The sequence below is a fragment of the Macaca nemestrina genome, chromosome 13 (assembly GCF_043159975.1).
Source record: "Macaca nemestrina isolate mMacNem1 chromosome 13, mMacNem.hap1, whole genome shotgun sequence".
Taxonomy (NCBI): domain Eukaryota; kingdom Metazoa; phylum Chordata; class Mammalia; order Primates; family Cercopithecidae; genus Macaca; species Macaca nemestrina.
Genome location: NC_092137.1, coordinates 108,195,264 through 108,216,735, shown reverse-complemented (window position 1 = coordinate 108,216,735; position 21,472 = coordinate 108,195,264). Strand labels below are relative to the sequence as shown.

General features: G+C 46.6%; 1 long non-coding RNA gene across 1 annotated transcript; it reads right to left on the bottom strand.

Annotated features, from left to right (window-relative positions):
- Positions 1 to 819: 819 nt before the first annotated feature.
- LOC139357939 (uncharacterized) lies at positions 820 to 19,638 on the bottom strand. The gene is made up of 3 exons (XR_011612013.1): positions 19,201 to 19,638; positions 14,384 to 14,549; positions 820 to 10,480 (listed from the first exon to the last, which is right to left on the bottom strand). It is a non-coding gene; the product is annotated as an uncharacterized lncRNA (long non-coding RNA).
- Positions 19,639 to 21,472: the final 1,834 nt, after the last annotated feature.

Below are 21,472 nucleotides of genomic sequence, written 5' to 3'. Positions count from 1 at the left end.
AACTGAATTGATGGAAAGCTCCAAAGGCATGAATTAGCTGAAGTTTTTTTCCTTTTTTTTTAGACGAAGTCTCACTTTGTTGCCCAGGCTGGAGTGCGATGGCACAACCTCGGCTCACTGCAACCTCCTCCTGGGCTCAAGTGATTCTTGTGCCTCAGCTTTCTCAGTCTGTTATTACAGGCACGCACCACCGCGCCTGGCTAACTTTTGTATTTTTAGTAGAGAAGGGGTTTAACGATATTGGCCAAGCTGGTGTTGAACTTCTGACTTCAAGTGATCCGCCCGCCTCAGCATCCCAAAGTGCTGGTATTACAGGCATGAGCCACTGTGCCCGGCCTGAGTTTGTTATTATAATAGTTATTTGATGTGGAGGTCTCACCCCAAGTTCATAACTTTGAAATTAGCCTACATCAGAGTTCATGTAGAGAAACTGATTCTCACTTTTTTCCTCGATATAATGATTTCATTCTTAATAGGTATAAACCGGCCAGGCACGGTGGCTCACGCCTGTAATCCCAGCACTTTGGGAGGCCAAGGCAAGCAGATCACAAGATCAGGAGTTCGAGACCAGCCTGGCCAAGATAGTGAAACCCCGTCTCTACTAAAAATACAAAAAATTAGCCGGGCATGGTGGCAGGGGCATGGTGGCAGGCGCCTGTAATCCCAGCTACTTGAGAGGTTGAGGCAGAAAATTGCTTGAACTCGGGCGGCAGAGGTTGTAGTGAGCTGAGATCATACCACTGCACTCTAGCCTGGGCGACAGAGCAAGACTCCATCTCAAAAAAAAAAAAAAAAAAAAAGATATAAATCAGAACCACAATATTCTCTTTTTATTTAAACAGATAAACAGACACCACAATATCTAGCGATAAGATCCTTTCAGAATGAGGTTGACTCGTGGGAAAGGATCTTATTAAAACCATTCAGAGATTGGCAAATGACATTGGTGATATTCCAAGAAGGAAATTAGTTAAGAAAATCAAATAAACTCTGGCCAGGCACAGTAGCTCATGTCTGTAATCCCAGCACTTTGGGAGGCTGAGAGGGGCAGATCATGAGCCTCTGATTTGTCACCTCTTGCAACCAATCAGTTTCAGAACAGAGCAGCCTGGCCAACATTGGGAAACCCCGTCTCTACTAAAGAAACAAAAAATTGGCCGGGTGTGGTGGCTCACACCTGTAATCCCAGAACTTTGGGAGACTGAGATGGGTGGATCACAAGGTCAGGAGTTAGAGACCAGCCTGGCCAACATGGTGAAACCCTGTCTCTGCTAAAAATACAAAAACTAGCTGGGCATGGTGGTGTGTACCTGTAAACCCAGCTGCTTGGGAGTCTGAGGCATGAGAATTGCTTGAACTTGGGAGGCAGAGATTGTAGTAAGCCAGGATCGAGCCATTGCACTCCAGCCTGGGTGACAGGGCGAGACTCCATCCCCCCCCAAAAAAAATCAAATAAAAAAATCAAATAAACTCACAGCCAGGCGTGGTAGCTCACGCCTGTAATACCAGCACTTTGGGAGGCCAAGGTGGTTGAATTACATGAGGTCAGGAGTTCGAGACTGGCATGGCGAACATGGCGAAACCCCATCCCTACTGAAAGTACAAAAACTAGCTGGGCATGGTGGTGCGTGCCTGTAGTCCCAGTTACTCGGGAGGCTGAGGCAGGAGAATTGCTTGAACCTGGGAGGCGGAGGTTGCAGTGAGCCAAGATCATGCCATTGCACTCCAGCCTGGGCGACAGAGTGACTTCATCTCAGAAAAAAAATTTAACTCAAATAACAGCACCCCTGTGGTCCCAGGCTCCTTTCCATCTCAACTGGAGCCCTGTCTTCCTGGAGGGGGGATGTACTGTGATTTATCCAGGGCTGCAGCGCAGGTGGTCAGCGGTTCGCAAGGACGGTGAGAGCAGCTGTGGGTGGGACAGATGGTGGGCTAGGCTGGGGGCTGGACAGCCCCTGCAGCAGCTGCTGAGCAGAAGGAAGGTTTTGTCTGGCAGACAAATCTGAAAGCCCAGGGCCAGAGCAAAAACAATTCCTACGTTAGAAAATAAAACAAATAAACATAAATCAGTAGGGGGCTCTGGATGAGGTATGGACTCTTAACTGACGGGACCGTGGGGCCAGGAGCCCTGAATGAGTGTGCTGCCTCTAGGCCCCCAGTCTACAATTCCTAGAAGGGGAACAGCAGTAAAGCAAATCTCCAATCTGGGAGGGCTGATGGTCCAGGCAGCCAGGCCCCGGCCAGGTATGAGAGTTGGGCACCAACTATGGCTCAGTCTCAGGCACAAGCAGATGCCCAGATTGCATAGTTGGGGCACAAGATAGGGGCCCACGCTGAGCAGCAGGTGCTAAGCTGTTGTCTCAGGCTGGGATTGGTCCTGGTGAGGCAGGAGAAGAGGGCCTGGAGGCGGAGAACTAAGGCCAATTTGTGCTGATTTCCTAGAACTGAATCAAAAGGAAAACCCCACTTCTCCACACCAAGTAAGGAAAGGATCAGAAGCTACTCCCTTTGTACTGTGTCACAGATGAAAAATGGAACGTACCTCTGATCGTTCCCTTCCTGCAACCAATCAGACTAGTTGGGTCAAGTCTTCATGTGTAACTTTGTAACTTCACTTCGGCCTCTGATTGGTCACCTCCTGCAACCAATCAGGCTGATTGCAGGCCAAGTCTTCATTTACATAGGATATAACCAAGTAACCAATGGGACACGTCTAGAGGGTGTTTAAACCCCAGAAAACTCTGTAACCAGCTCTCTTGAGCCACTTGCTGCATCCTGATCCCACTCTGTGGAGTGTACTTTCTTTTCAATAGTTCAATGAACTTTCCTTTCTTTGCTTTGTGTGTTTTGTCCAATTTGCTCAAAACACCAAGAACCTGGATGACTCATAGTCAAGACCCTCCACCAGTAACACCAGAAAACCAAAGGGAGGAAAAGCTGAGCCTACAGGGAGGGGTCAAGTAGTCCCCATGCCCCAGGCAGATGGGGGACTGCTGGATGAGTAGTAAGTAGCCAGTTGGCCTGGTGTGGCCCAGGGAGGGGCTGACGGCTGCCAGGAGCCTGAGCCGCAGAGTGCTGGTTATGCCATCACAAGACCTTAGCCAAATCTCCTGGAACCTCATTTTCCTTTTCTGAAAAACAGTGATAATAACTTCAACTCCTCCTAACAGTCTGGGTTAAGGTGTCGGTTTCCTTCCCCAGCTCCTGGTGATCCATCTGGCCCTTGGGTGTAGAGAAGGTGCTAGCTGACTGTCTGTCTTAAGCACTCTTCTCTGATTTTGTGCTTTTGCCTGAATTATCTCTACTCCTATAGTTACATTACAGCTCTAGCCTTGGCCTCTGTTTCAGACCTCAGTGTACTAATTAGGCATCCTTAGGTTAGTTAGGGTTGGCTGATCTGCTAAAACAGATAAATGATAAAATAGATATGGCCTGAACACAAAGGCAATGTATTTCCTGCTCAGCTGAAAAGCCCAAGGCTATAGGCCGAGGGACTCTCTTCCATGAAGTCACTCAGGGACCCAGGTTTATGGAAGCTCTGCCACCTTCAACATGAAGCTTCCTGTTTGCCCTGTCAATGCAGACTAATGGAAGGTGAAGGGGCATGAGGGAGCATTAGTAGAAGGGTTTTTTTTGTTTTTGTTTTTGTTTTTTCTGAGACAGAGTTTCACCCTGTTGCCCAGGCTGGAGTGCAATGGCACGGTCTCAGCTCACTGCAACCTCCACCTCCTGGGTTCAAGTGATTCTCCTGCCTCAGCCTCCCGAATAGCTGGGATTACAGGCACATGCCACCACGCCCGACTCATTTTTTGTATCTTTAGTAGAGACAGGGTTTCACTATGTTGGCCGGGCTGGTCTCGAACTCCTGACCTCGTGATCTGCTTGCCTTGGCCTCCCAAAGTGCTGGGATTACAGGCATGAGCCACTGTGTCTGGCCAAGTAGAAGGTTTTATGGGCCAGGAATGGGAGTGTCACACGCTTTTGCTTATATTCCACTGTGGAGATCCGTCATATGGCCACACCTACCTGCAAGGAATACTGGAAAAGGTAGACAGGGGTGAGCCTAGAAAGTGCAAGACATGGGGCACAGTGAGTAGCTGGAAGTCTGCTGCATTTATCTTTGACTTTCAGCTGTCTTCAGGATATAAGCCTTGGATGCCCTACAGGTACCTCAAACTAAACCTATTCAAAGTCTAACTCATTAATGTCCTCAGTAAAGCCTGCTCCTCCTACTCAATTTCTTCCTCTGATAATAGTATTACCATCCACCCAGATTCCCAGCTACAAACCTTTGAGTAAGCTTGACTTCTCCCACTTCCCTAGATCTACCTTCCAGTAAGCTCTTGGTGGTGGCCATAAAGATGCACAGTTCATGTCTCCTGCTGCAGGGATTGTAATTGGTTGAAGGCCCCAGCTACTGCCCTTCAGGGTCCGTCTCTGTATCTGCTTGCAGACCACCCTTTCTGGACCATGACTGAGCACAAACACCCATTTCTGCCACAGGCAGGACTCTTTCCGAGGGAGACTTTGGCTCAAGAACGCCCCATCGCCTGGCAGAACTTTCTTAGGTCTGTATTGAGTCTGAGCTTTTGCTTTGTCCTCCTTCCTTTTCTCTCCTTCACCAAGGTCAGACCTGCATTGCAGTCTAAAAGATCTCCCACCTTCTCTGGTTCACCCTATATGTTTCTTTCTTTCTTTCCTTCTTTCTTTTTTTTTTTCTTAAATGGAGTTTCATTCTTGTCACTGAGGCTGGAGTACAATGGGGCGATCCTGGCTCACTGCAATCTCTGCCTCCTGGGTTCAAGGGATTCTCCTGCCTCAGCCTCCCAAGTAGCTGGGACTATAGGCACCTGTAAGCATGCCTGGCTAATTTTTGTATTTTTAGTAGAGACAGGGTTTCATCATGTTGGCTATGCTGGTCTTGAACTCCTGACCTCAGGTGATCCGCCGACCTCAGGTGATCCGCCTACCTCAGCCGCCCAAAGTGCTGGGATTATAGGCGTGAGCCACCATGCCCGGCCTCACCCTCTGTATTTCGTAGGTGTTTCCCTCAATAAATCTCTTGCAAATAAACCTAACTCCTCATTGGTATCTGCTTCTCAGAGGATGTGAACTAAAGCAGTTTTCAAAGTTGTCCTCTTTTCTATTCCCACCGCCTTCTCTCTTGTGTGATTGCCATGGCTCCCTAATGATCCCCTGGCCTCCAATCTGGTTCTTCTCAAGCAGAGCATCTGTACTGCCACAGTGCTCCACTTCCAAAGTAGATATTAACACTCAGCTGATCAAAAGACTTCCATTGCTCCCACCTGCCATCTATGGACCCCACCTAAGTTGCTTGAAACATCATTCGATTTAACCTTCACAATCTCTCCTTGGCCTTGCCTCCACCCAGCATCCTTCCCTCTCCCACACTTGGACAACTAGCTTTTGCCTGAAGGTACTTTGGGCTACTCCCTCTACCTGAAATTCTCCCAATGATTTCTCATTCTATCAAAATCCTATTCATATTCATTCATTAGAGCTCAGCTCAAAACTCTCCTTAATCCTCAAAGACCTTTTTCCTCCCTCTTGTGGGCTCTTACAGCACTTTGCACATACTCTGTACCTCGTATATCTCTATTTAAGAGCATATCTATCTCCTCCATTAGCTGGGGATATTTGACGGCAAGGAAGGTGTTTCATTCATTTGTGCATTCATTTCAGCAATCCATTGTCGAGCACCTACTGTGCCCTGCTTCTTGTCCTGGGTGCTGGAAGTAGATCAATAAAACAGATAAACATTCCTACTCCTATTGGCTTCTTTCTAGTGTATACCCAATGTTGAGTTGTGCTCTTGCATAGAGCAAGTGTATCACAGTTTGCTAAATAACTGAAAAGGAGATCATCATTTTAAATGCCCCTACTGATCATATACAGAGTTCATGGCAATGCTGAAACTCAAAACTATATTAGGAAGATAAAATGGAATTATAGCTGGAATGTCGACAGAAACTGCAGAAGAACCATATAAACAGAAGTGAATTTAGCCTAAATTAAGGCCAGGAACACTTGAGGCAAAAGGTGGGAAGGTTGATAGAACAACCAAATTAAAGGGAACAGCCTCTGTGTTTGAAGCTAACAAGAATCCACACGTCAGCAAAGAGAACAGACGTGTCTAGGAATCATTGCCTGAAATAACCCCTCCTCCAGTTGGCTTTGAGTGAAAAGCTGTAATGAGACCAGTGCCTCCCAAATGTCGCTGGACAGTAGCCAACTGCAGCACAGTCATAGCTTCAGACGCATGAACTCAGGGCTGGAGGCACGGGGTGAAATCTTTGCAGACAGCCCTTCATCCTCTTCTGCCGGGGTACTTCCAAAGCTGGTGGATCACTCCTCTGTGAAGCAGGCTGCTCTGTTCTGTTGCTGGGCAGGCCCCAATTACTTTTACTCCTCTTCTAATATCTCTAATGGTTTTCACCCATCCTTCCCATTGAAAAAGGTCTTTTTACTTTGCAGCAAAATTTCTACTGACTTCCGTAGAAAAGATGCATACATTATGGAAAATCAAACAACAATATGAATTTAAACTCACCTTAAATGTTACCATCCAGAAAGAACCTTTATGAATATTTAGCAAAGATTCTTATAAAAGTCTCTCGACCAGGAATGGTGACTCATACCTGTAAACCTAGCATTTTGGGAGGCCGAGGCAGGCGGATCATGAGATCAGGAGTTCGAGACCAGCCTGACCAACATAGTGAAACCCCATCTCTACTAAAAATAAAAAAATTAGCCTGGCATGGTGACAGGCGCCTGTAATCCCAGCTACTCAGGAGGCTGAGGTGGGAGAATCACTTGAACCAGGGAGGAGGAGTTTGCAGTGAACACAGACTGCACCATTGCACTCCACCCTGGGTGACAGAATTTTAATTATTATTTAAATAAATAAATAAATAAATAAATAAATAAATAAATAAATCTCTCAATGTAGGCCAGGCGCAGTGGCTCACACCTTTAATCTCAGCACTTTGGAAGGTCAAGGCAGGCGGATCACCTTAGGTCAGGAGTTCAAGACCAGCCTGGCTAACCTGGTGAAACCCCACCTCTACTAAAAACACAAAAATTAGCTGGGTGTGGTGGCAGACACCTGTAATCTCAGCTACTTGCGAGGCTGAGGCAGGAGAACTGCTTGAACCTGGGAGGTAGAGGTTTCAGTGAGCAAAGATCACGCTATTCCACTCCAGACTGGGCAACAAGAGTGAAATTCTGTCTTAAAAAAAAAAAAAAAACCAAAAACAAAACAACAACAACAACAAAACTCAATGCATACCTGCACATAGAAAAAAATAATTATACCAAAATGAGATATCACAATTCTACTTTTAAATTTTAATTTTAACCTTATCAAAAAACCTTTACGTAAGTACAGCGTGCATACATACTACCAGCTTGGGAACAAATTGAAATTGCAAATGCAATAATTATCAGAAAATGGCTTTCTCTGCTCGTGTGTGATGTGGTGGCAGCAGGTGTGGCTTTGAGATGCAGAATGACAGTGGTGAGTTCATATGCCTGTATGTGCCATGGAAATGGTCCGATAGCAGCTGCATCATTGATGCCAAGGACCACAAATCCATCCAGAAGAACCAGACCAAGGTTGATAACGTCACAAGCAAGTTTTTTTTTTTTTCTTTGAAACAGAGTTTCGCTCTTGTTGCCGAGGCTGGAGAGCAATGGTGGAATCTTGGCTCACTGCAACCTCTGCTTTCGGGTTCAAATGATTCTCCTGCCTCAGCCTCCCAAGTAGCTGGGATTACAGGCACACACCACTATGACCAGCTAATTTTGTATTTTTAGTAGAGACAGGGTTTCTCCATGTTGGTCAGGCTTGTCTTGAACTCCTGACCTCAGGTGATCCTCCCGCCTCAGCCTCCCAAAGTGCTGGGATAGCAGGCGTGAGCCACCGCTCCTGGCCTGATCGCAGGCAGGTTTAACGCCAGTTTAAAATGTATGCTACCTGTGGGGCCATTCGCAGGATGGGTGAGTCACACGACTCTATTTTTCAATTGGCCAAGCCCAAAAGACTGTATTAAAGAACTTTTGACTGGAAAGAATCACGGATGTCAAATATTTGTCATAAATAAATAGTAAAAACCTAAGAAAGGCCAGGCACAGTGGCTCATGCCTGTAATCCCAGTACTTTGGAAGGCCGAGGCGGGTGGATCACCTGAAGTCAGGAGTTCGAGACCAGCCTGGTCAACATGGTGAAACCCTGTCTCTACTAAAAATAAAAAAACTGGCCTGGCATGGTGGTGGATGCCTGTAATCCCAGCTACTCAGGAAGCTGAGGCAGGAGAATTGCTTGAACCTGGGAAACGGAGGTTGCAGTGAGCCAAGATCATGCCATTGTACTCCAGCCTGGCGAAAGAGACAGACTCTGTCACAAAAAACAAAACAAAAGAAACTAAAAAAAAAATTACTGCAAAATAAATACATCTGTTTCTGCTAGAAACAGAAGCCTCACAGACATTACTCTTTCCATAAAATAGTTAATGAAATTTTGGAACACCTTACATGAATTTTTATTAAAACATACTTAGGATGTGGTGCCCATTGTCCAGCTTGTGGTGCCACTTCTTTTTTGTGAGAAGGAAATTTATCTGAATTCTTTAATTCTAAAGCAATATATGTTCCTAAACAGTTAATATGGAATATTATTGTGGATGATGTCCTTAATGATAAATTTAAGGGCGTAGGAGAAATATTATCTATATAGTTGACCTTGGTGAAATGACTAGGGCACAACTTTCAACTTATTAATAATGTTTCTGAGGCAGTTAAGAATTTTGATCATCTTAGGCCGGGCGCGGTGGCTCAAGCCTGTAATCCCAGCACTTTGGGAGGCCGAGACGGGCAGATCACGAGGTCAGGAGATCAAGACCATCCTGGCTAACACAGTGAAACCCCGTCTCTACTAAAAAATACAAAAATCTAGCCGGGCGAGGTAGCGGGCACCTGTAGTCCCAGCTACTCGGGAGGCTGAGGCAGGAGAATGGCGTGAACCCGGGAGGCGGAGCTTGCAGTGAGCTGAGATCCGGCCACTGCACTCCAGCCTGGGCCACAGAGCGAGACTCCGCCAAAAAAAAAAAAAAAAAAAAAAAAAGAATTTTGATCATCTTAATTAATGAAACATAAAACTTAAATTAATCTGAAAATTCAATGTACAGTGTTTGCCTTTGTCCGTTGTTCAAATCTCACTTTTTAAAGCCAGGCTCCCATCAGAAACAGAATAAAGTTAAAGCTCTTAATTAGAACCAGGGATGAAGACACGTTGGCTGCTAATTGGAGGAAAAACTATGTCCTTAAATCCAGAGAGGTTGACAGTCAAGATGAAAAGCCAGATTATTATACTCATTAGGCTGAAAAAAAATAATCACCTCACTGGCCCAAAGACAAGGTCTGAATTTTCCATTAGAGGAAACTGGATCTATGCACCTGCTGTGTAGAGACCTCATAGTTTTATACTATAGAAATGGGCACAGTTGGTTTTCTGGAAGAGTTGTAAGTATAAGCTATTTGTATTTGTTCCTCTGTCTGCCTAGAATTGTGGGTGTCCACTGAGGCAGTCCATATTTGATGGATGATTCAGTCCTGATTTCTGAGAGTCAGCTGACTCAAGTGTTAATGATCTTATGGAAAAGTCAGTTCAGTGAGAAGGTTTTGTGGGTTTCAAATACACATAGATCATAATCTAAATAGGTCCCAGTTTTTGTTTTGTTTTACTTTTCAGCCAATCCTGAGGCATAAGAAACATTTTAATTCACTGCACATTCCAAAAGCCTTGCAGAAAGCCTTACCATTTAAGAACAAGCCCGAGACCCAAGCAAAGGCAGGCAAGGTGCTGAAGGACAGGCAGAGACCAGCCATTCACACACAAGCCTTGTGAAAGGAAGGTCCTGTGGCCATTTAGATAGGAAAATAACACTCTTGGCAGTACACTTTGTGTTTCTACTGTAACTCAGTTTTGATCAGGAGGGGATAAGGCCAGAGTTATTCATGGCACTAGAACTATAGGTTAGAGGCAGAGCTGGAGTCTACTTCCAGTCCTTTGCTTGGCCCTGTTCTGCCCTGTGCATTTTAATGTGGAGTCATAGGCACAGCTGGGGAACTCTTGTGTCCTGGTTAGTGGCACACAGAGCCCATAGAGTGATGATGAACAGAGGTGGTTTTGTGGTAAAAGTAAATACGCTCACACCTGTATTTCCACGCCAACAATGATTTCCTAGCTCAGGATGCATTTTTAAGTCATTAACATTCATTTGGATCCCGGGTTGCCTCTATCTTGGATTCCGTCAGCTGAGGTGCCTGGATGGGAGTGTGCGGTGTCTGTGAGAGTATTCTGATGCTTACCAGGTTTTGTCTCTGTCAGGTCCTTGCACTGCTGGACGCTCTGAGTATAGTTCACAGTCAGAGGGTGAAGAAGGCCAAGAAACAGTGGCACCTGAAAAATAAAGAGCACTTCAAAGCACTCCTCAAGCAGGAGGAGGAGAAGCTGAAGCAGCAAGAGGACCTCAGAAGAAACTCTTCTGAATTCAGAGTCAGAGGGAAAGAAGAAGGCAGAAATCCAGTCTGAAGAGGGCTGAGGAGCAATTGCAGTGAGCCTTTGGAATGGGAGGACTGGCCGTAGATCTACAGAAATGGGCGATTTCAAACATCACGGTGTTTGTGACTAACAAGTCAGGGGGCGAGAGCCCAAAAGATGTTCTTGTTGGACACATCATACAGACTGTGTCTTTGGGAGGAGAAATGAAGCCTGCAGTTGCAGGACCCGGGTTCATTTTCAGCATGTGGAGCTGCCAACATTTAAAGTGATGTAAACTATGGTTATGTGGATTCTCTTACTTTTTTCTGCCTGCCTCAGTTTAATTATTTTGTACTATGAAAATATAATTAAAACATTTTCCTGTTAGTTTTAGCTTAGTGGGTTTCATCAGGGGTGAATGCCTGACAGTGGATTGTGGATAATTGTTTATCCTAGAAAAATGCAGTAAAATCATCACCTCAAAGCATATATGCTTCGAAAATTGAAAACTACAAAGTATTCTCAAGTCAATACATCACAGAAGGCATGACACCTATGTAAAGCAACAGCAATGAAAATCTCGCAGGCAACACTGTACAGTGCTGCTGAGGGGCTACCAGAGAAAGTGGGATGCTAGGCTGTGCATTCAGTGTGCACATATGAGAAATGAAGACGGAATGGATGTGTCACGTTCTAATGCAATCTAAGGAAAGAGAAGAAAGCAACAATTTACATACAGAAAGCAAAATGAAGGCAATGATCCAATTTAAAGATAATTTGATGACTAGAGGCCAGTTTTGCTTATCAACGTTACAAACAATATAGAAAATAAATGTCAAAGCAAATGAAACCAAATAAGTATTTGATACTGGGAGATACAAAATGAGAGCAGGCACATGGAACCACTGGAACCCTCCCAGTCCATTGCTAGGACTAGAAATCTGAAAGGGCCATTATAAACACTTCTTAGCCAATGATCTTGCATTCATGAATGGGAAGGATAAAGCTGGAGTTATCACACTACCTGACTTCAAAATGTACTGGGAAGCTGTAGTAACCAAATCTGCATGGCCATGTCCTGAAAACAGACAAAGAGATCAGTGGAAGGGAATAGAGGACCCAGATATACATGCACAGACTTACAGCTAACTCATCTTTGACAAAGACACCAACAAAATACATACAATGGGGAAACGTCATGCACAAGAATGAGACTAGACCCCTATCTCTCATCATACATGAAAATAAAATCAAATGGATTAAACAGTTATGCTGAAGACCAGAAACCATGAAACTATTAGAAAAAAACATTGTGGAAACACTCCAGGATGCTGGTCTAGGCAAAAGTTTTTGGTTTTCAAAAGCACAGGAGACCAAAGCAAAAATAAACAAATGGAATTCTGTCATCCTAAAAATCTTTTAGCACAGCAAAAGAAACAACAAAGAAAGGAGATGACACACAGAAGGGGAAACAATATTTGCAAACTCTCCACCCCTGAAGGGATTCAAAACCCGAATATATAATAAGCTCAAACAACTCAATACCAGAAAACCTCCAGAAAACCAAAAATAATCCGGTTTAAACATGAACAGAAGATCTGAATAAACATTTTTTGAAAGAAGACACATGGAACTACTAGAACTCTCTTAACCCCTGCTACAACTAGAATTCCGAATGGCCACTATGAATGCCTGTTAGGCAATGTTCCTACATTCATGAATGAGAAAATACATCTAAACCAGAGAAGGCCTCAAGATAACCTCCAAGGTTCTGACATCCCTCACCGCCTCTGGCTCTCTGGCTCCCTGGCCAGTGGCCTAGGCCTGGACCCCTCCCTCAGGGCCATGGGAGGTGAGACCCAGGATAGCGTACCTAACCTGCTCCCTGCCATGGGCAGTACATCCACAGATAGCACCCCCAACGAGCCGCCCCATCTCCCATGCCCTGGATAGCACCCCCAACCTGCTCCACACTGCAGGCATCAGGCGACCCCAAGTTGCCCCCTACCACAGGCAGTGCAGCCTCCGATAGTGCACCTACCCCACCCCCTGCACCTACCCCACCCCCTTTCTACCACTCTGGTCACACTCCAGTCTCTGTCGCAGACAGCAACTGCAGTGAGGCGAGCCGCGATGCCACAGGCTCCAGCCTCCAGGGTGTGGCAGATGGTTCCTTCTCTTCCTCCTCTAAGCCAGGCACAGAGTAGCTGGTCTACAGCCGCAGAAGAGCCTGGAATGGGGTGATGCCCCCTTAGCATCCTTCACATTCTGAAAATGTGCAAATGAGCGTCCTGGACTACATGTTGTGATTGGATGAGACAAAAACCTCTAGGCCTATGCTCCATGGTGGGGGACAGGTTAGGGGCACTATTGGAGGCTATACTGCCTGTGGCGGGGTGGGGGTGGGGATTGGTTGGGGGTGCTATTGGGGACTGGACTGCCCTGGGGGGGGCCATTGGGAGTACTATCTAGGTTGCAGTACCCACAGCAGCTCATGGGGGAGTGGGTTGGGTGTGTTAACTGGGGCATAACTGCCCAAGGCAGAGGTTGGGCTGGGGGCGGTATCGGAGGCTATGAGGATTAAGGGCGCTATCGGGGACTGCCCTGCCGGCGGCGGGTGGCAGAGGCAGCAGTGACAGCAGTGGCCTCCAAGGCAGTAGCTGTTGTCCTCTCCCCAGTCTCCAAACTCTAGAGGCTGACCTCCTCCTGCTGCTGCTGCTGGAAGCCAGTGGGGTGCACAGTGTTTCCACAGGAATCCTGAGCATGACAGGGTCCCCACACCTGCTGTGGGCCCAGGGCTTGCACCCTCTTCCTCTGTTTTGCAGAGACCACCTGGGGGCTCTGGGCCTGGAGTCAGGGGGATTATAAGGGGACGGGGCCCTGTGGGTTGAGGCATCAGGAATGGCAACCGCACTTCAGTTTGGGGGTGGCTGGGTCTGAGTTTCTTCTGCTCCTGCTCCCCAAGCAGTGCAACCCCAGTGGGCCCAGTGGTTCCTGTAGGGTGGGGAGCTGGGCATTATAGTGTCTCTAGTCCCCACCCCAGGCCCCAGTACCTGGCCAGCTTGGGCCAAAAGGAGACGTCGGACTTTGGAGGGTCAATGTGAGTGCCTTCACTGAAACCGGCTCCTGCCACCCAGTGGACAGCATGACAGGGTGATGCTCTAATGCTACCACTTTCTGCATCCTGTTCCAGGTTTTTCTGGCTTTGCCTGCCCTGCTGCTTCCTGCCAGGAGAAGGAGGATCCACCTGCCGGATGTTGGAGGCTGGAGGCTGGAGCCTATGGCCCCGTGGCTTGCCTCGCTATGGGTTGGTGGTGGTGACAGAGACTGCAGCGTGCCGGAGCAGTAGGAGGTGGCCGGCTGTGGCCACAGGGCTGTGGCAGCAGCCATGTGGTAGGAGCTTTGTAGGGAGGGCCAGTGCATTGAGGGCGACAGCAGCGGTGGTTGTATTGGCATCGCTGCCAGTGGTGGCAGCAACAGCAAGTCTGGGGGCCGGGAAAGGGGAGTGGGAACTTCAGGGTCCGGCTGGCCTGGGGTAGGTAGGAAGCTGTGGGTGTTGTACCATGGGCCTTGGTGGAGGTGCAGCCAGGACAAGGAGGAGTCCTCCCCCATCTCCTAGAGAATCTGGAGGGTGCCCTCCTCCTGCTGGCACCCAAACCAGGCATGAGTGGAGCATTATCTCATTCTTAACAAAATTTAAGGGGTGACTCTTTAGGGGGTGTATCTTTTTGCTTGTTTTTTGTTGGTGGTCTTGGACTTTTTCACATTTCATGAATTGGGAAGGGGAAAAATGGAATCTTATAGGCCATCTGATTTCCTCACCTGTTTTTTCTCCTTTCTTCCAGTCTGTTTTTTCTTTTTCTCATCACCATCATCTAGTTCCTCTTCATTTGCTTATGCTGGTGCTTCTATTTCTTGTTTCTATACTTTCGCCTTCTCCTCCTCCTCCTCCTCCTCCTCTTTTGTTTTCTTTTCCCCAAGCAATGGCCTTAACAAACAACAAACCAAAACTGAGTTAAAAATAAACTACTTGTCAGTGTGTTGCATTTTAAAAATAATCGGTCCATTACCATGTTTTAGAGAAGAGGAAAAAAATTAGTTGCAGAATTATTTAGTTCCTTGAATAGCTATGCTTTCCTGATTCTGTTAATGCATTGTAAGTTGTTATTCAAGGAATCAAAAAATGAAGCATCAACTAAAATATTGGTAGCAAACAGCCATTTCATCTCTCTCACATATTGGTCTGGAGATACACAAGAGGCAGAGTGGGTAATAAGTTCCACTTTTTGAGATCATTAAGTGAACCATATCCCCTTCATTTTATTTCTCTGCCACCATTTTCAAGAGTATTGTCATCTGCATGAGCAAACCTGGTTCATCACCACATCTTTGCAACAAGAACAGGAAGGGGAGGATTATGTATATAATTGTTTTAAGGCCAAAGTTAATAACCAAAAACAAGACTTTAGTAACTTTTGTCTTTAAGAACCTGCAGGTTGGGCCCTCTTTTATTCCTAGTGTTACCTATTACTACCTTCGGTATGAACTCTTTTTTTAAGTGATTACTCTAGAAGTTTATGCATTTTATTGACTACTTTAAAGAAACAGGTATATTGTATCATTTCTTTCAAGACCACAAAAATGTATACGGGCTGTAATTTTGACACTTTTAAATTATTTTAAGGTTATGATATGTAAAATACTGTTGATATATATACAAATATGCATAAGTATCAATAGCTAGCTTATTTTGAAGACATAGTGTCTAAATTTTTGTCCAGGGTAGATTGGTTGCAGTTTCTTAGGTGTGTTTCTTAATACATTGCCTCAATGTTTTAAAGCATATAGAAATTTGAATACTATTAAACCTCATTTAGTCCTTTGTTTATAGGTTGTTTGATATTACTAAAGACATCACAGCCCCTCTTGAGATTCAGAAATAATAAAATTTGAGATATATAGAGTTAGAATCCAACAAATTCAGAGGAAAATTGTTAAATTACATAGCTGTAGAGCAGAATGAAACCCAGGTTCTAAGCTCTAAGGGGGCCATTAGCTACCATACAGGTGCCTCGGTGACCTGGCATAGAGTCAGCAGAATGACAGGATGGTGAAGAGTGAGCTGTGGAGCCTAACTCTATGTGAACATGAATTTTTAAACTGCATGGTGTCTCAGTTTATCCATCTTTACAATGGGCACAGTACTAAGTGTTTCTTTTTCTTCCCAGTAGACTGAATTATTTCCATAGTGTGTCTTGTTGCCACTCTTACTGCCTACATGAGAGGACCTAAGGTAATTTCTGACAACCTGGGGTGCTTTGGGAAAAACAGAAGGTGCCACAGACCCCATTTTGGGAGAAACCTCTGTTTTCCTCATGGAACCCCAAGAGCTGTAAGCAGACAGGTCCCTCTCAAAATCTAAGGCTCTGTTCTGTTTTGCCTTGCTTTACCTGACCTTTTTGATTTGGGCAGCATCAGAAATTAGTAGGGGAAAGAGAGCTAAAGAAAGTTGTGGATGGGGGCTGCGTGTGATGGCTCATGCCTGTAGTCCCAGCACTTTGGGAGGCTGAAGCAGGTGGATCACCTGCGGTCAGGAGTTCAATACCAGCCTGGCCAACATGGTGAAACTCTGTCTCTTCTAAAAATACAAAAATTAGCTGGGCATGGTGGTGGGTGGAAGAAGGAGAAAGAGAGAGGGAGGAGAGGTGGGGAGGGGAACAAACAGTGTTCCCAGCTAGCTATACCCATTTACCCTGTTATCAACAATGCATGAGAGCTCCAAGGATCTCATTGTCTACACTTGATATTGTCAGGTTTTCCCCCTCTTCATTTTAGCTATTCTGAGTGCACTACCATAGTTTCTTGTGGTTTTCATTTGCATTTTTCTGAAGACTAATGAGGTTGAGCACCTTTCCGTGTATTTATTGGCCAATTAAGATACTATCTGTTTTGTGAAGTGCCTGTTCAAATCTTTCACCCAATTTGTTTCTACTGGGTAGGTTTACCTTTTTTCTCATTGCTTTGTTAGTATTATGTTGCAAATACCTTTCACATCCTATTGGCCTCCCCCTGAACTCCTTTAATGTTGTTTCTTGATGACAACTGTTTCTTGATGACAGCTTCTTATTTTATGATTAGTGTCTATGTCCTACTTTAAACAAAAAATGTTGAGGATAATTGTACTTGAATTTAACAATCCCCCCTGCCAAATGAAGTAAAATGGTAGAAATTGCTGAATTTCAAAGAAATTATTTCCTCATCACAAAATATACTAGTGGTCCCAGGTACTTGGGAGGGTGAGGCATGAGGATCGCTTGAGCTCAGTAGTTCAAGACTGGCCTGGGCAACATGGCAAGACCTTGTCTCTACAAAAAAAAGAAAAAAAAAATTAACTGAGCATGATGGCATGTACCTGTAGTCTCAGCTACTTGGGAGGCTGAGGCAGGATTGCTTGAGCCCAGAAGGTTGTGAGGCTGCAGTAAGCTGTGACTGCAGTGCTGCACTCCAGCCTTGGTGACAGAATGAGACCCCGTGTCAAAACAACAAAAATAAGAAAAAAGAAAAAAAATACTAGTTTATAAAATAACTTGCTAAAATTAAGGAAAGGGTTTATGAAAAATATTAATAAGTAGCAATTATTTTATATGTTTTAATTATAGGCAGTAGCTACTAACTCCTTGTTATGAATAAGGAAATTGGCATTCTTACATTTCCTCTTCCCTCCTCTCCTCAGCCCCCTGAGTTTGCTAGCTTTCTACTGTCAAGATTTACATTTTATTCTGAAACCACAATTTCTTCCATAGTCTAGATTTAACTATTTGCTTACATGGAGTCATCTCTCTTACCGGTCTTTTCCCCATGGCCTTTCCCTCACTTCATTTCTTATTTTGCTTCATCTCTTAGTTGGCCAGACTTCATTTTCAGCTACTTTTTTTATTTTAGAGACGGGGTCTGTCTCTGTCACCGAGGCTGGAGTGCAATGGTGCAATCATAGCTCACCGTAGCTTTGAACTCCTGGATTTACAGGGTCCTCCCACCTCAGCCTCGTGGTAAGCTGGGACCACAGGCATGTGCCACCATGCCCAGCTAAGTTTGTATTTTTACTTTTTGTAGAGACAGGATCTCACTATGTTCAGCTACATTTTGAAAGGGCCCTGGGTGCTGTCTCCCTCTGATCTTGGAGAATGTTTGTCTGTCACCGTTATACTCGAAGGACAGCTTGGCAAAGTGCAAAGTTCTCGGACCGGGCTCACAGGCGAGGTCATCTTTATGCCTCCCACCGTCAACAAGGAAACCAGCCTTCTGGCTTACAAGTCCTGTGAGTGCGAATTAATTTCCCACAGACACCTTCCGTCCTGGTATACTAACAGCACCACTTTCTGAAGCAAATCCACAAAGGCAGAGGCCAAACCCTTAGCTGAGATGGGAACTGTGGCAACTGGCCAGGCGTGGTGGCTCATGCCTGTAATCCCAGCACTTTGGGAGGCTGAGGCAAGTGGATTGTCTGAGGTCAGGAGTTGGAGACCAGCCTGGCCAACAGAGTGAAACCCCGTCTCTACTAAAAGTACAAAAATTAGCTGGGTGTGGTGGCAGGCGCCTGTAATCCCAGCTACTTGGGAGGCTGAGGCAGGAGAATCGCTTGAACCCAGGAGGCGGAGGTTGCAGTGAGCTGAGATCGATCGCACCATTGCACTCCAACCTGGGCAATAAGAGCAAAACTCTGTCTCAAAAAAAAAGAAAAAAGAAAAAGAAAAAAAGAAACTGTGGCAACCTCAGTGGTAGCCCAGGCCTCCTTCCTTCCTTTGCCTTCCTCGCCCTGCCTCTCTGCTGAGGGTGGGTCTGTTTGACAACTGTGGAACAGAACAACCCCAGGCAGTCCCGGTCCCAGAGCACACTCCCGTCCCCACCCCGGGGTGTGTCTGGGAGGGCCCAGAGAGCTGTTGTGAGGTTCCACCTCGAAATGGACTGTTTGGTTCCTGTAACAGAGGGAGCATGTGGATCAGCAAGAACACCATAGCCAGTGAGGAAGACTGGATCTATGCACCTGCGCTGTCCATTCCTTCAACAGACACCGGCATGCAAGGTGGCTCCTCGTAACATCCATCAGTCTTGCTTTGTGTGTGAAGTGCTCATGAGAAGCCTTTCCCAACCAGCTGGTGGGACCAGAGCCAGACGGCCCCCATACCCTTCCCTCTTCCAGCGCCATACCCATGCGCTGGGAGAAGTTCTTGCTTTTTGCTGACTTCCACATCCACCCACATGCCCTGGAGGGTGTGGGAGAGCCTGGGAGCCAGGCTCTCCGTTAGCACCTCCATCGCCCTTTAAAGGCGCTTTCCCAGCGCCCTCCTCCACTGTCACAATGGAAGTGCTCTCAGGCACTCCAACTCAGTAAGTAATTTTGCAGAGTGCCCTGTAATTGTCCTGAAGCAGAAGCCGGATGTACCTGGCAAGTGCAGACACATTGAACGCACCCATCCGTGGGGCGGACTGCTCAGTGTTGTTAAGCAAACTTTGTCCTAGTTCAGCACTGCCAGGTAGAAGGGTCTGCTTTGCCTGCACCCTGAGATGACTGAGGCAGAGCAGACACAGGGAAGCTGGCAGACCACCACAGGGCAACCACCACAGGACAGGAAACTTACTGAAGGAGGGGTTGTGCACTGCCAGGGACAAGAAGTAGGTTTTTGTCACCCTGAAATAGGAGGCAAGCCAGATAGATACTAACAACACAAGTGCTTTGCAAACTGACGCAGCAGGCCAGATAGCACGGTGTGAATTTTGAAAAGTTGAGTCCTTTGTGAGCTCTGCCACGCCCAGCATCGGAGGCTGCTCTGGAACACGCTCTTAGACAATCTTCTTGAGAGAGGGTAATGGGTTTCTCTTTGGTGTCTGTCTATCCATCCAGCCATCATCTATTTCTGGATACGGCACCACTTTTGGAGGTAGACAGGGCCATCCTGGTATGAGATTTGAATTTGAGAAAAAAATGTAGTCTTTTTCCGAAGCTGGGGTGTCATGTCTGAGGTTTTTCACCTTTGCCCCACACCTCCCTAAATGACAACTTCTCCATGTTCAGAGGTTTGACACCCGATGGGCAGATGGGCCTTTGCTGCCTTTGCTTGGCTGGAGCCCTCTCATCAGCACCTCCTCCTGTCTCATCCTGTGGGAGTTTGCTTGGCATCGCTTCTTCTGAGCACCTTTCCCTGCCTCCCAGGCAGAACTGGAAGCTCCTCCCCTCACTTTTGTCACCAGACAGCCAGGAGTCGGTGGGGGCTCCCCACCCTTCAGACCTGGATTGGACCAATTCAGATCCCACCACCCAGCTTCTCAGACTGGAGTCAGTGTCCTGCCCGACGTTTCTCTGAATTTTGGGGGTATGAGGCTTGTGTTCTCAAGGTCGCCTTTGTGCCAATTTTCAGCCTGGGTCAAGCTGTTCTTTGTCTCTATCCATGGCTTTTCCTTGACCTCTGCCACGGCATGCACCCAACAGAGCCCCTTCTCTTTGATCATTGCTTCCGTGGTAACAGTGAACAGAATTCTGCTGGGAGCCACAGAATGTTTACTGAAGCTTTATGGGTCACTGGAGGTACTTTTAAAAGCAAAGCACTTAAAAATCCGTATCACTGTTCAAAGCGGCCCTCCAGCCAGGCTTTCTCGCAGCTGGGCCACCTGTGCATGTCCTGCCTTCTCTTCCCCTCTCTTTCAGGAACTCCAACCACCAATCCCTGTCTCTGACAACATCCATGCCCTCGTGAACCAAATTGCCGTGCTGCAGAAGTTTATCAAGATCTTTCCTAAATAAAGCCAGTGCCTTCCTGATGAAGAATTCTGAGGTCAACTGTTGAGATGATACCGTTTTTTGTTTGTTTCCCGGCTGGACTCCCGCTGAAGGCAGAGACCTCAACTTGGAATTTCTGTATCCCTGGTTCCTGGTAAGGGGATTTGTAGGCGCTCAAGAAGTCCAGCTGTCGCAAGAGTGAATGCCCGTGATCAGAGGGGAGTGAAACGGGCCTCAGGCAGCGCACCCGCCGTGGCTCGCACAGCAGGGGGGTCGCACCCTGCTGCCTGTTGCTAGGAGATGATGGCTTCGGAAGGATGTGCAGTGTTGCTTAGCAACACCTCCCCACTGTTCCATCACTCAGAATGGACAGCACCAAACAATTCTTACAGCAAGAGTCTTTTGACCTATTTCAGCTAAAAGCAGGAAATATCTTTCTGTCTCAGCTCAGATTACATAATTTTTTAAAGGATCACAAGGGAAAAAAACATGGAGGATCCCCGATATTCACACCCAAGATCTACTTTGTTGTTAGCAGGTTAACTGTGTATCAGAGGGACACTGGGAGAATTGCCAAGAGTTCACAGCCTGCCTTCTGCTCCCTGCAGGGACCCTTCACTTAGCTGTAGCCGGCTATCCACTGGGCCTGGGGTGCTCCCTGCATCCCTCCTGCATGCTGGCTTGGCCCTACCGGGGATCACAAAGCCCAGCTGGTCACCAAGGACAGAGGTGCTCTCTCGATGTGGCTGATGTTTCTCTAACCAGCTTAGCCCAGAAAGAACATTTGGATTCATTGCCCATCTATAACGCAGAAAACCTTCGTATGAACATAAGTTCCTTGAAATATTTGCACTGAAAAAGGCACATGTGAATTTAAGCTCCGTGACTGTTTTTCCTTCCCTTCTGGTTCCTACTAGCTTTTACACGGGAGAGGGTTCGCAGGCGGTGGGGAGTCCAGGCTGCACGAGTGGCTGAAGAAGAGCTCCCTGCTAGTCTCTGTGGGTACAGGGAAGGCCCCATGTGGCTGTAGAGCCTTTGGAAGCTCAGCCCGCCGAGGGCGGTGCTCCCCAGGTTCCACTGAAGCTGAACAGCACTGGAGGTACAAATGCAGGAAGGAGGCGCTGCCCACACCCTGA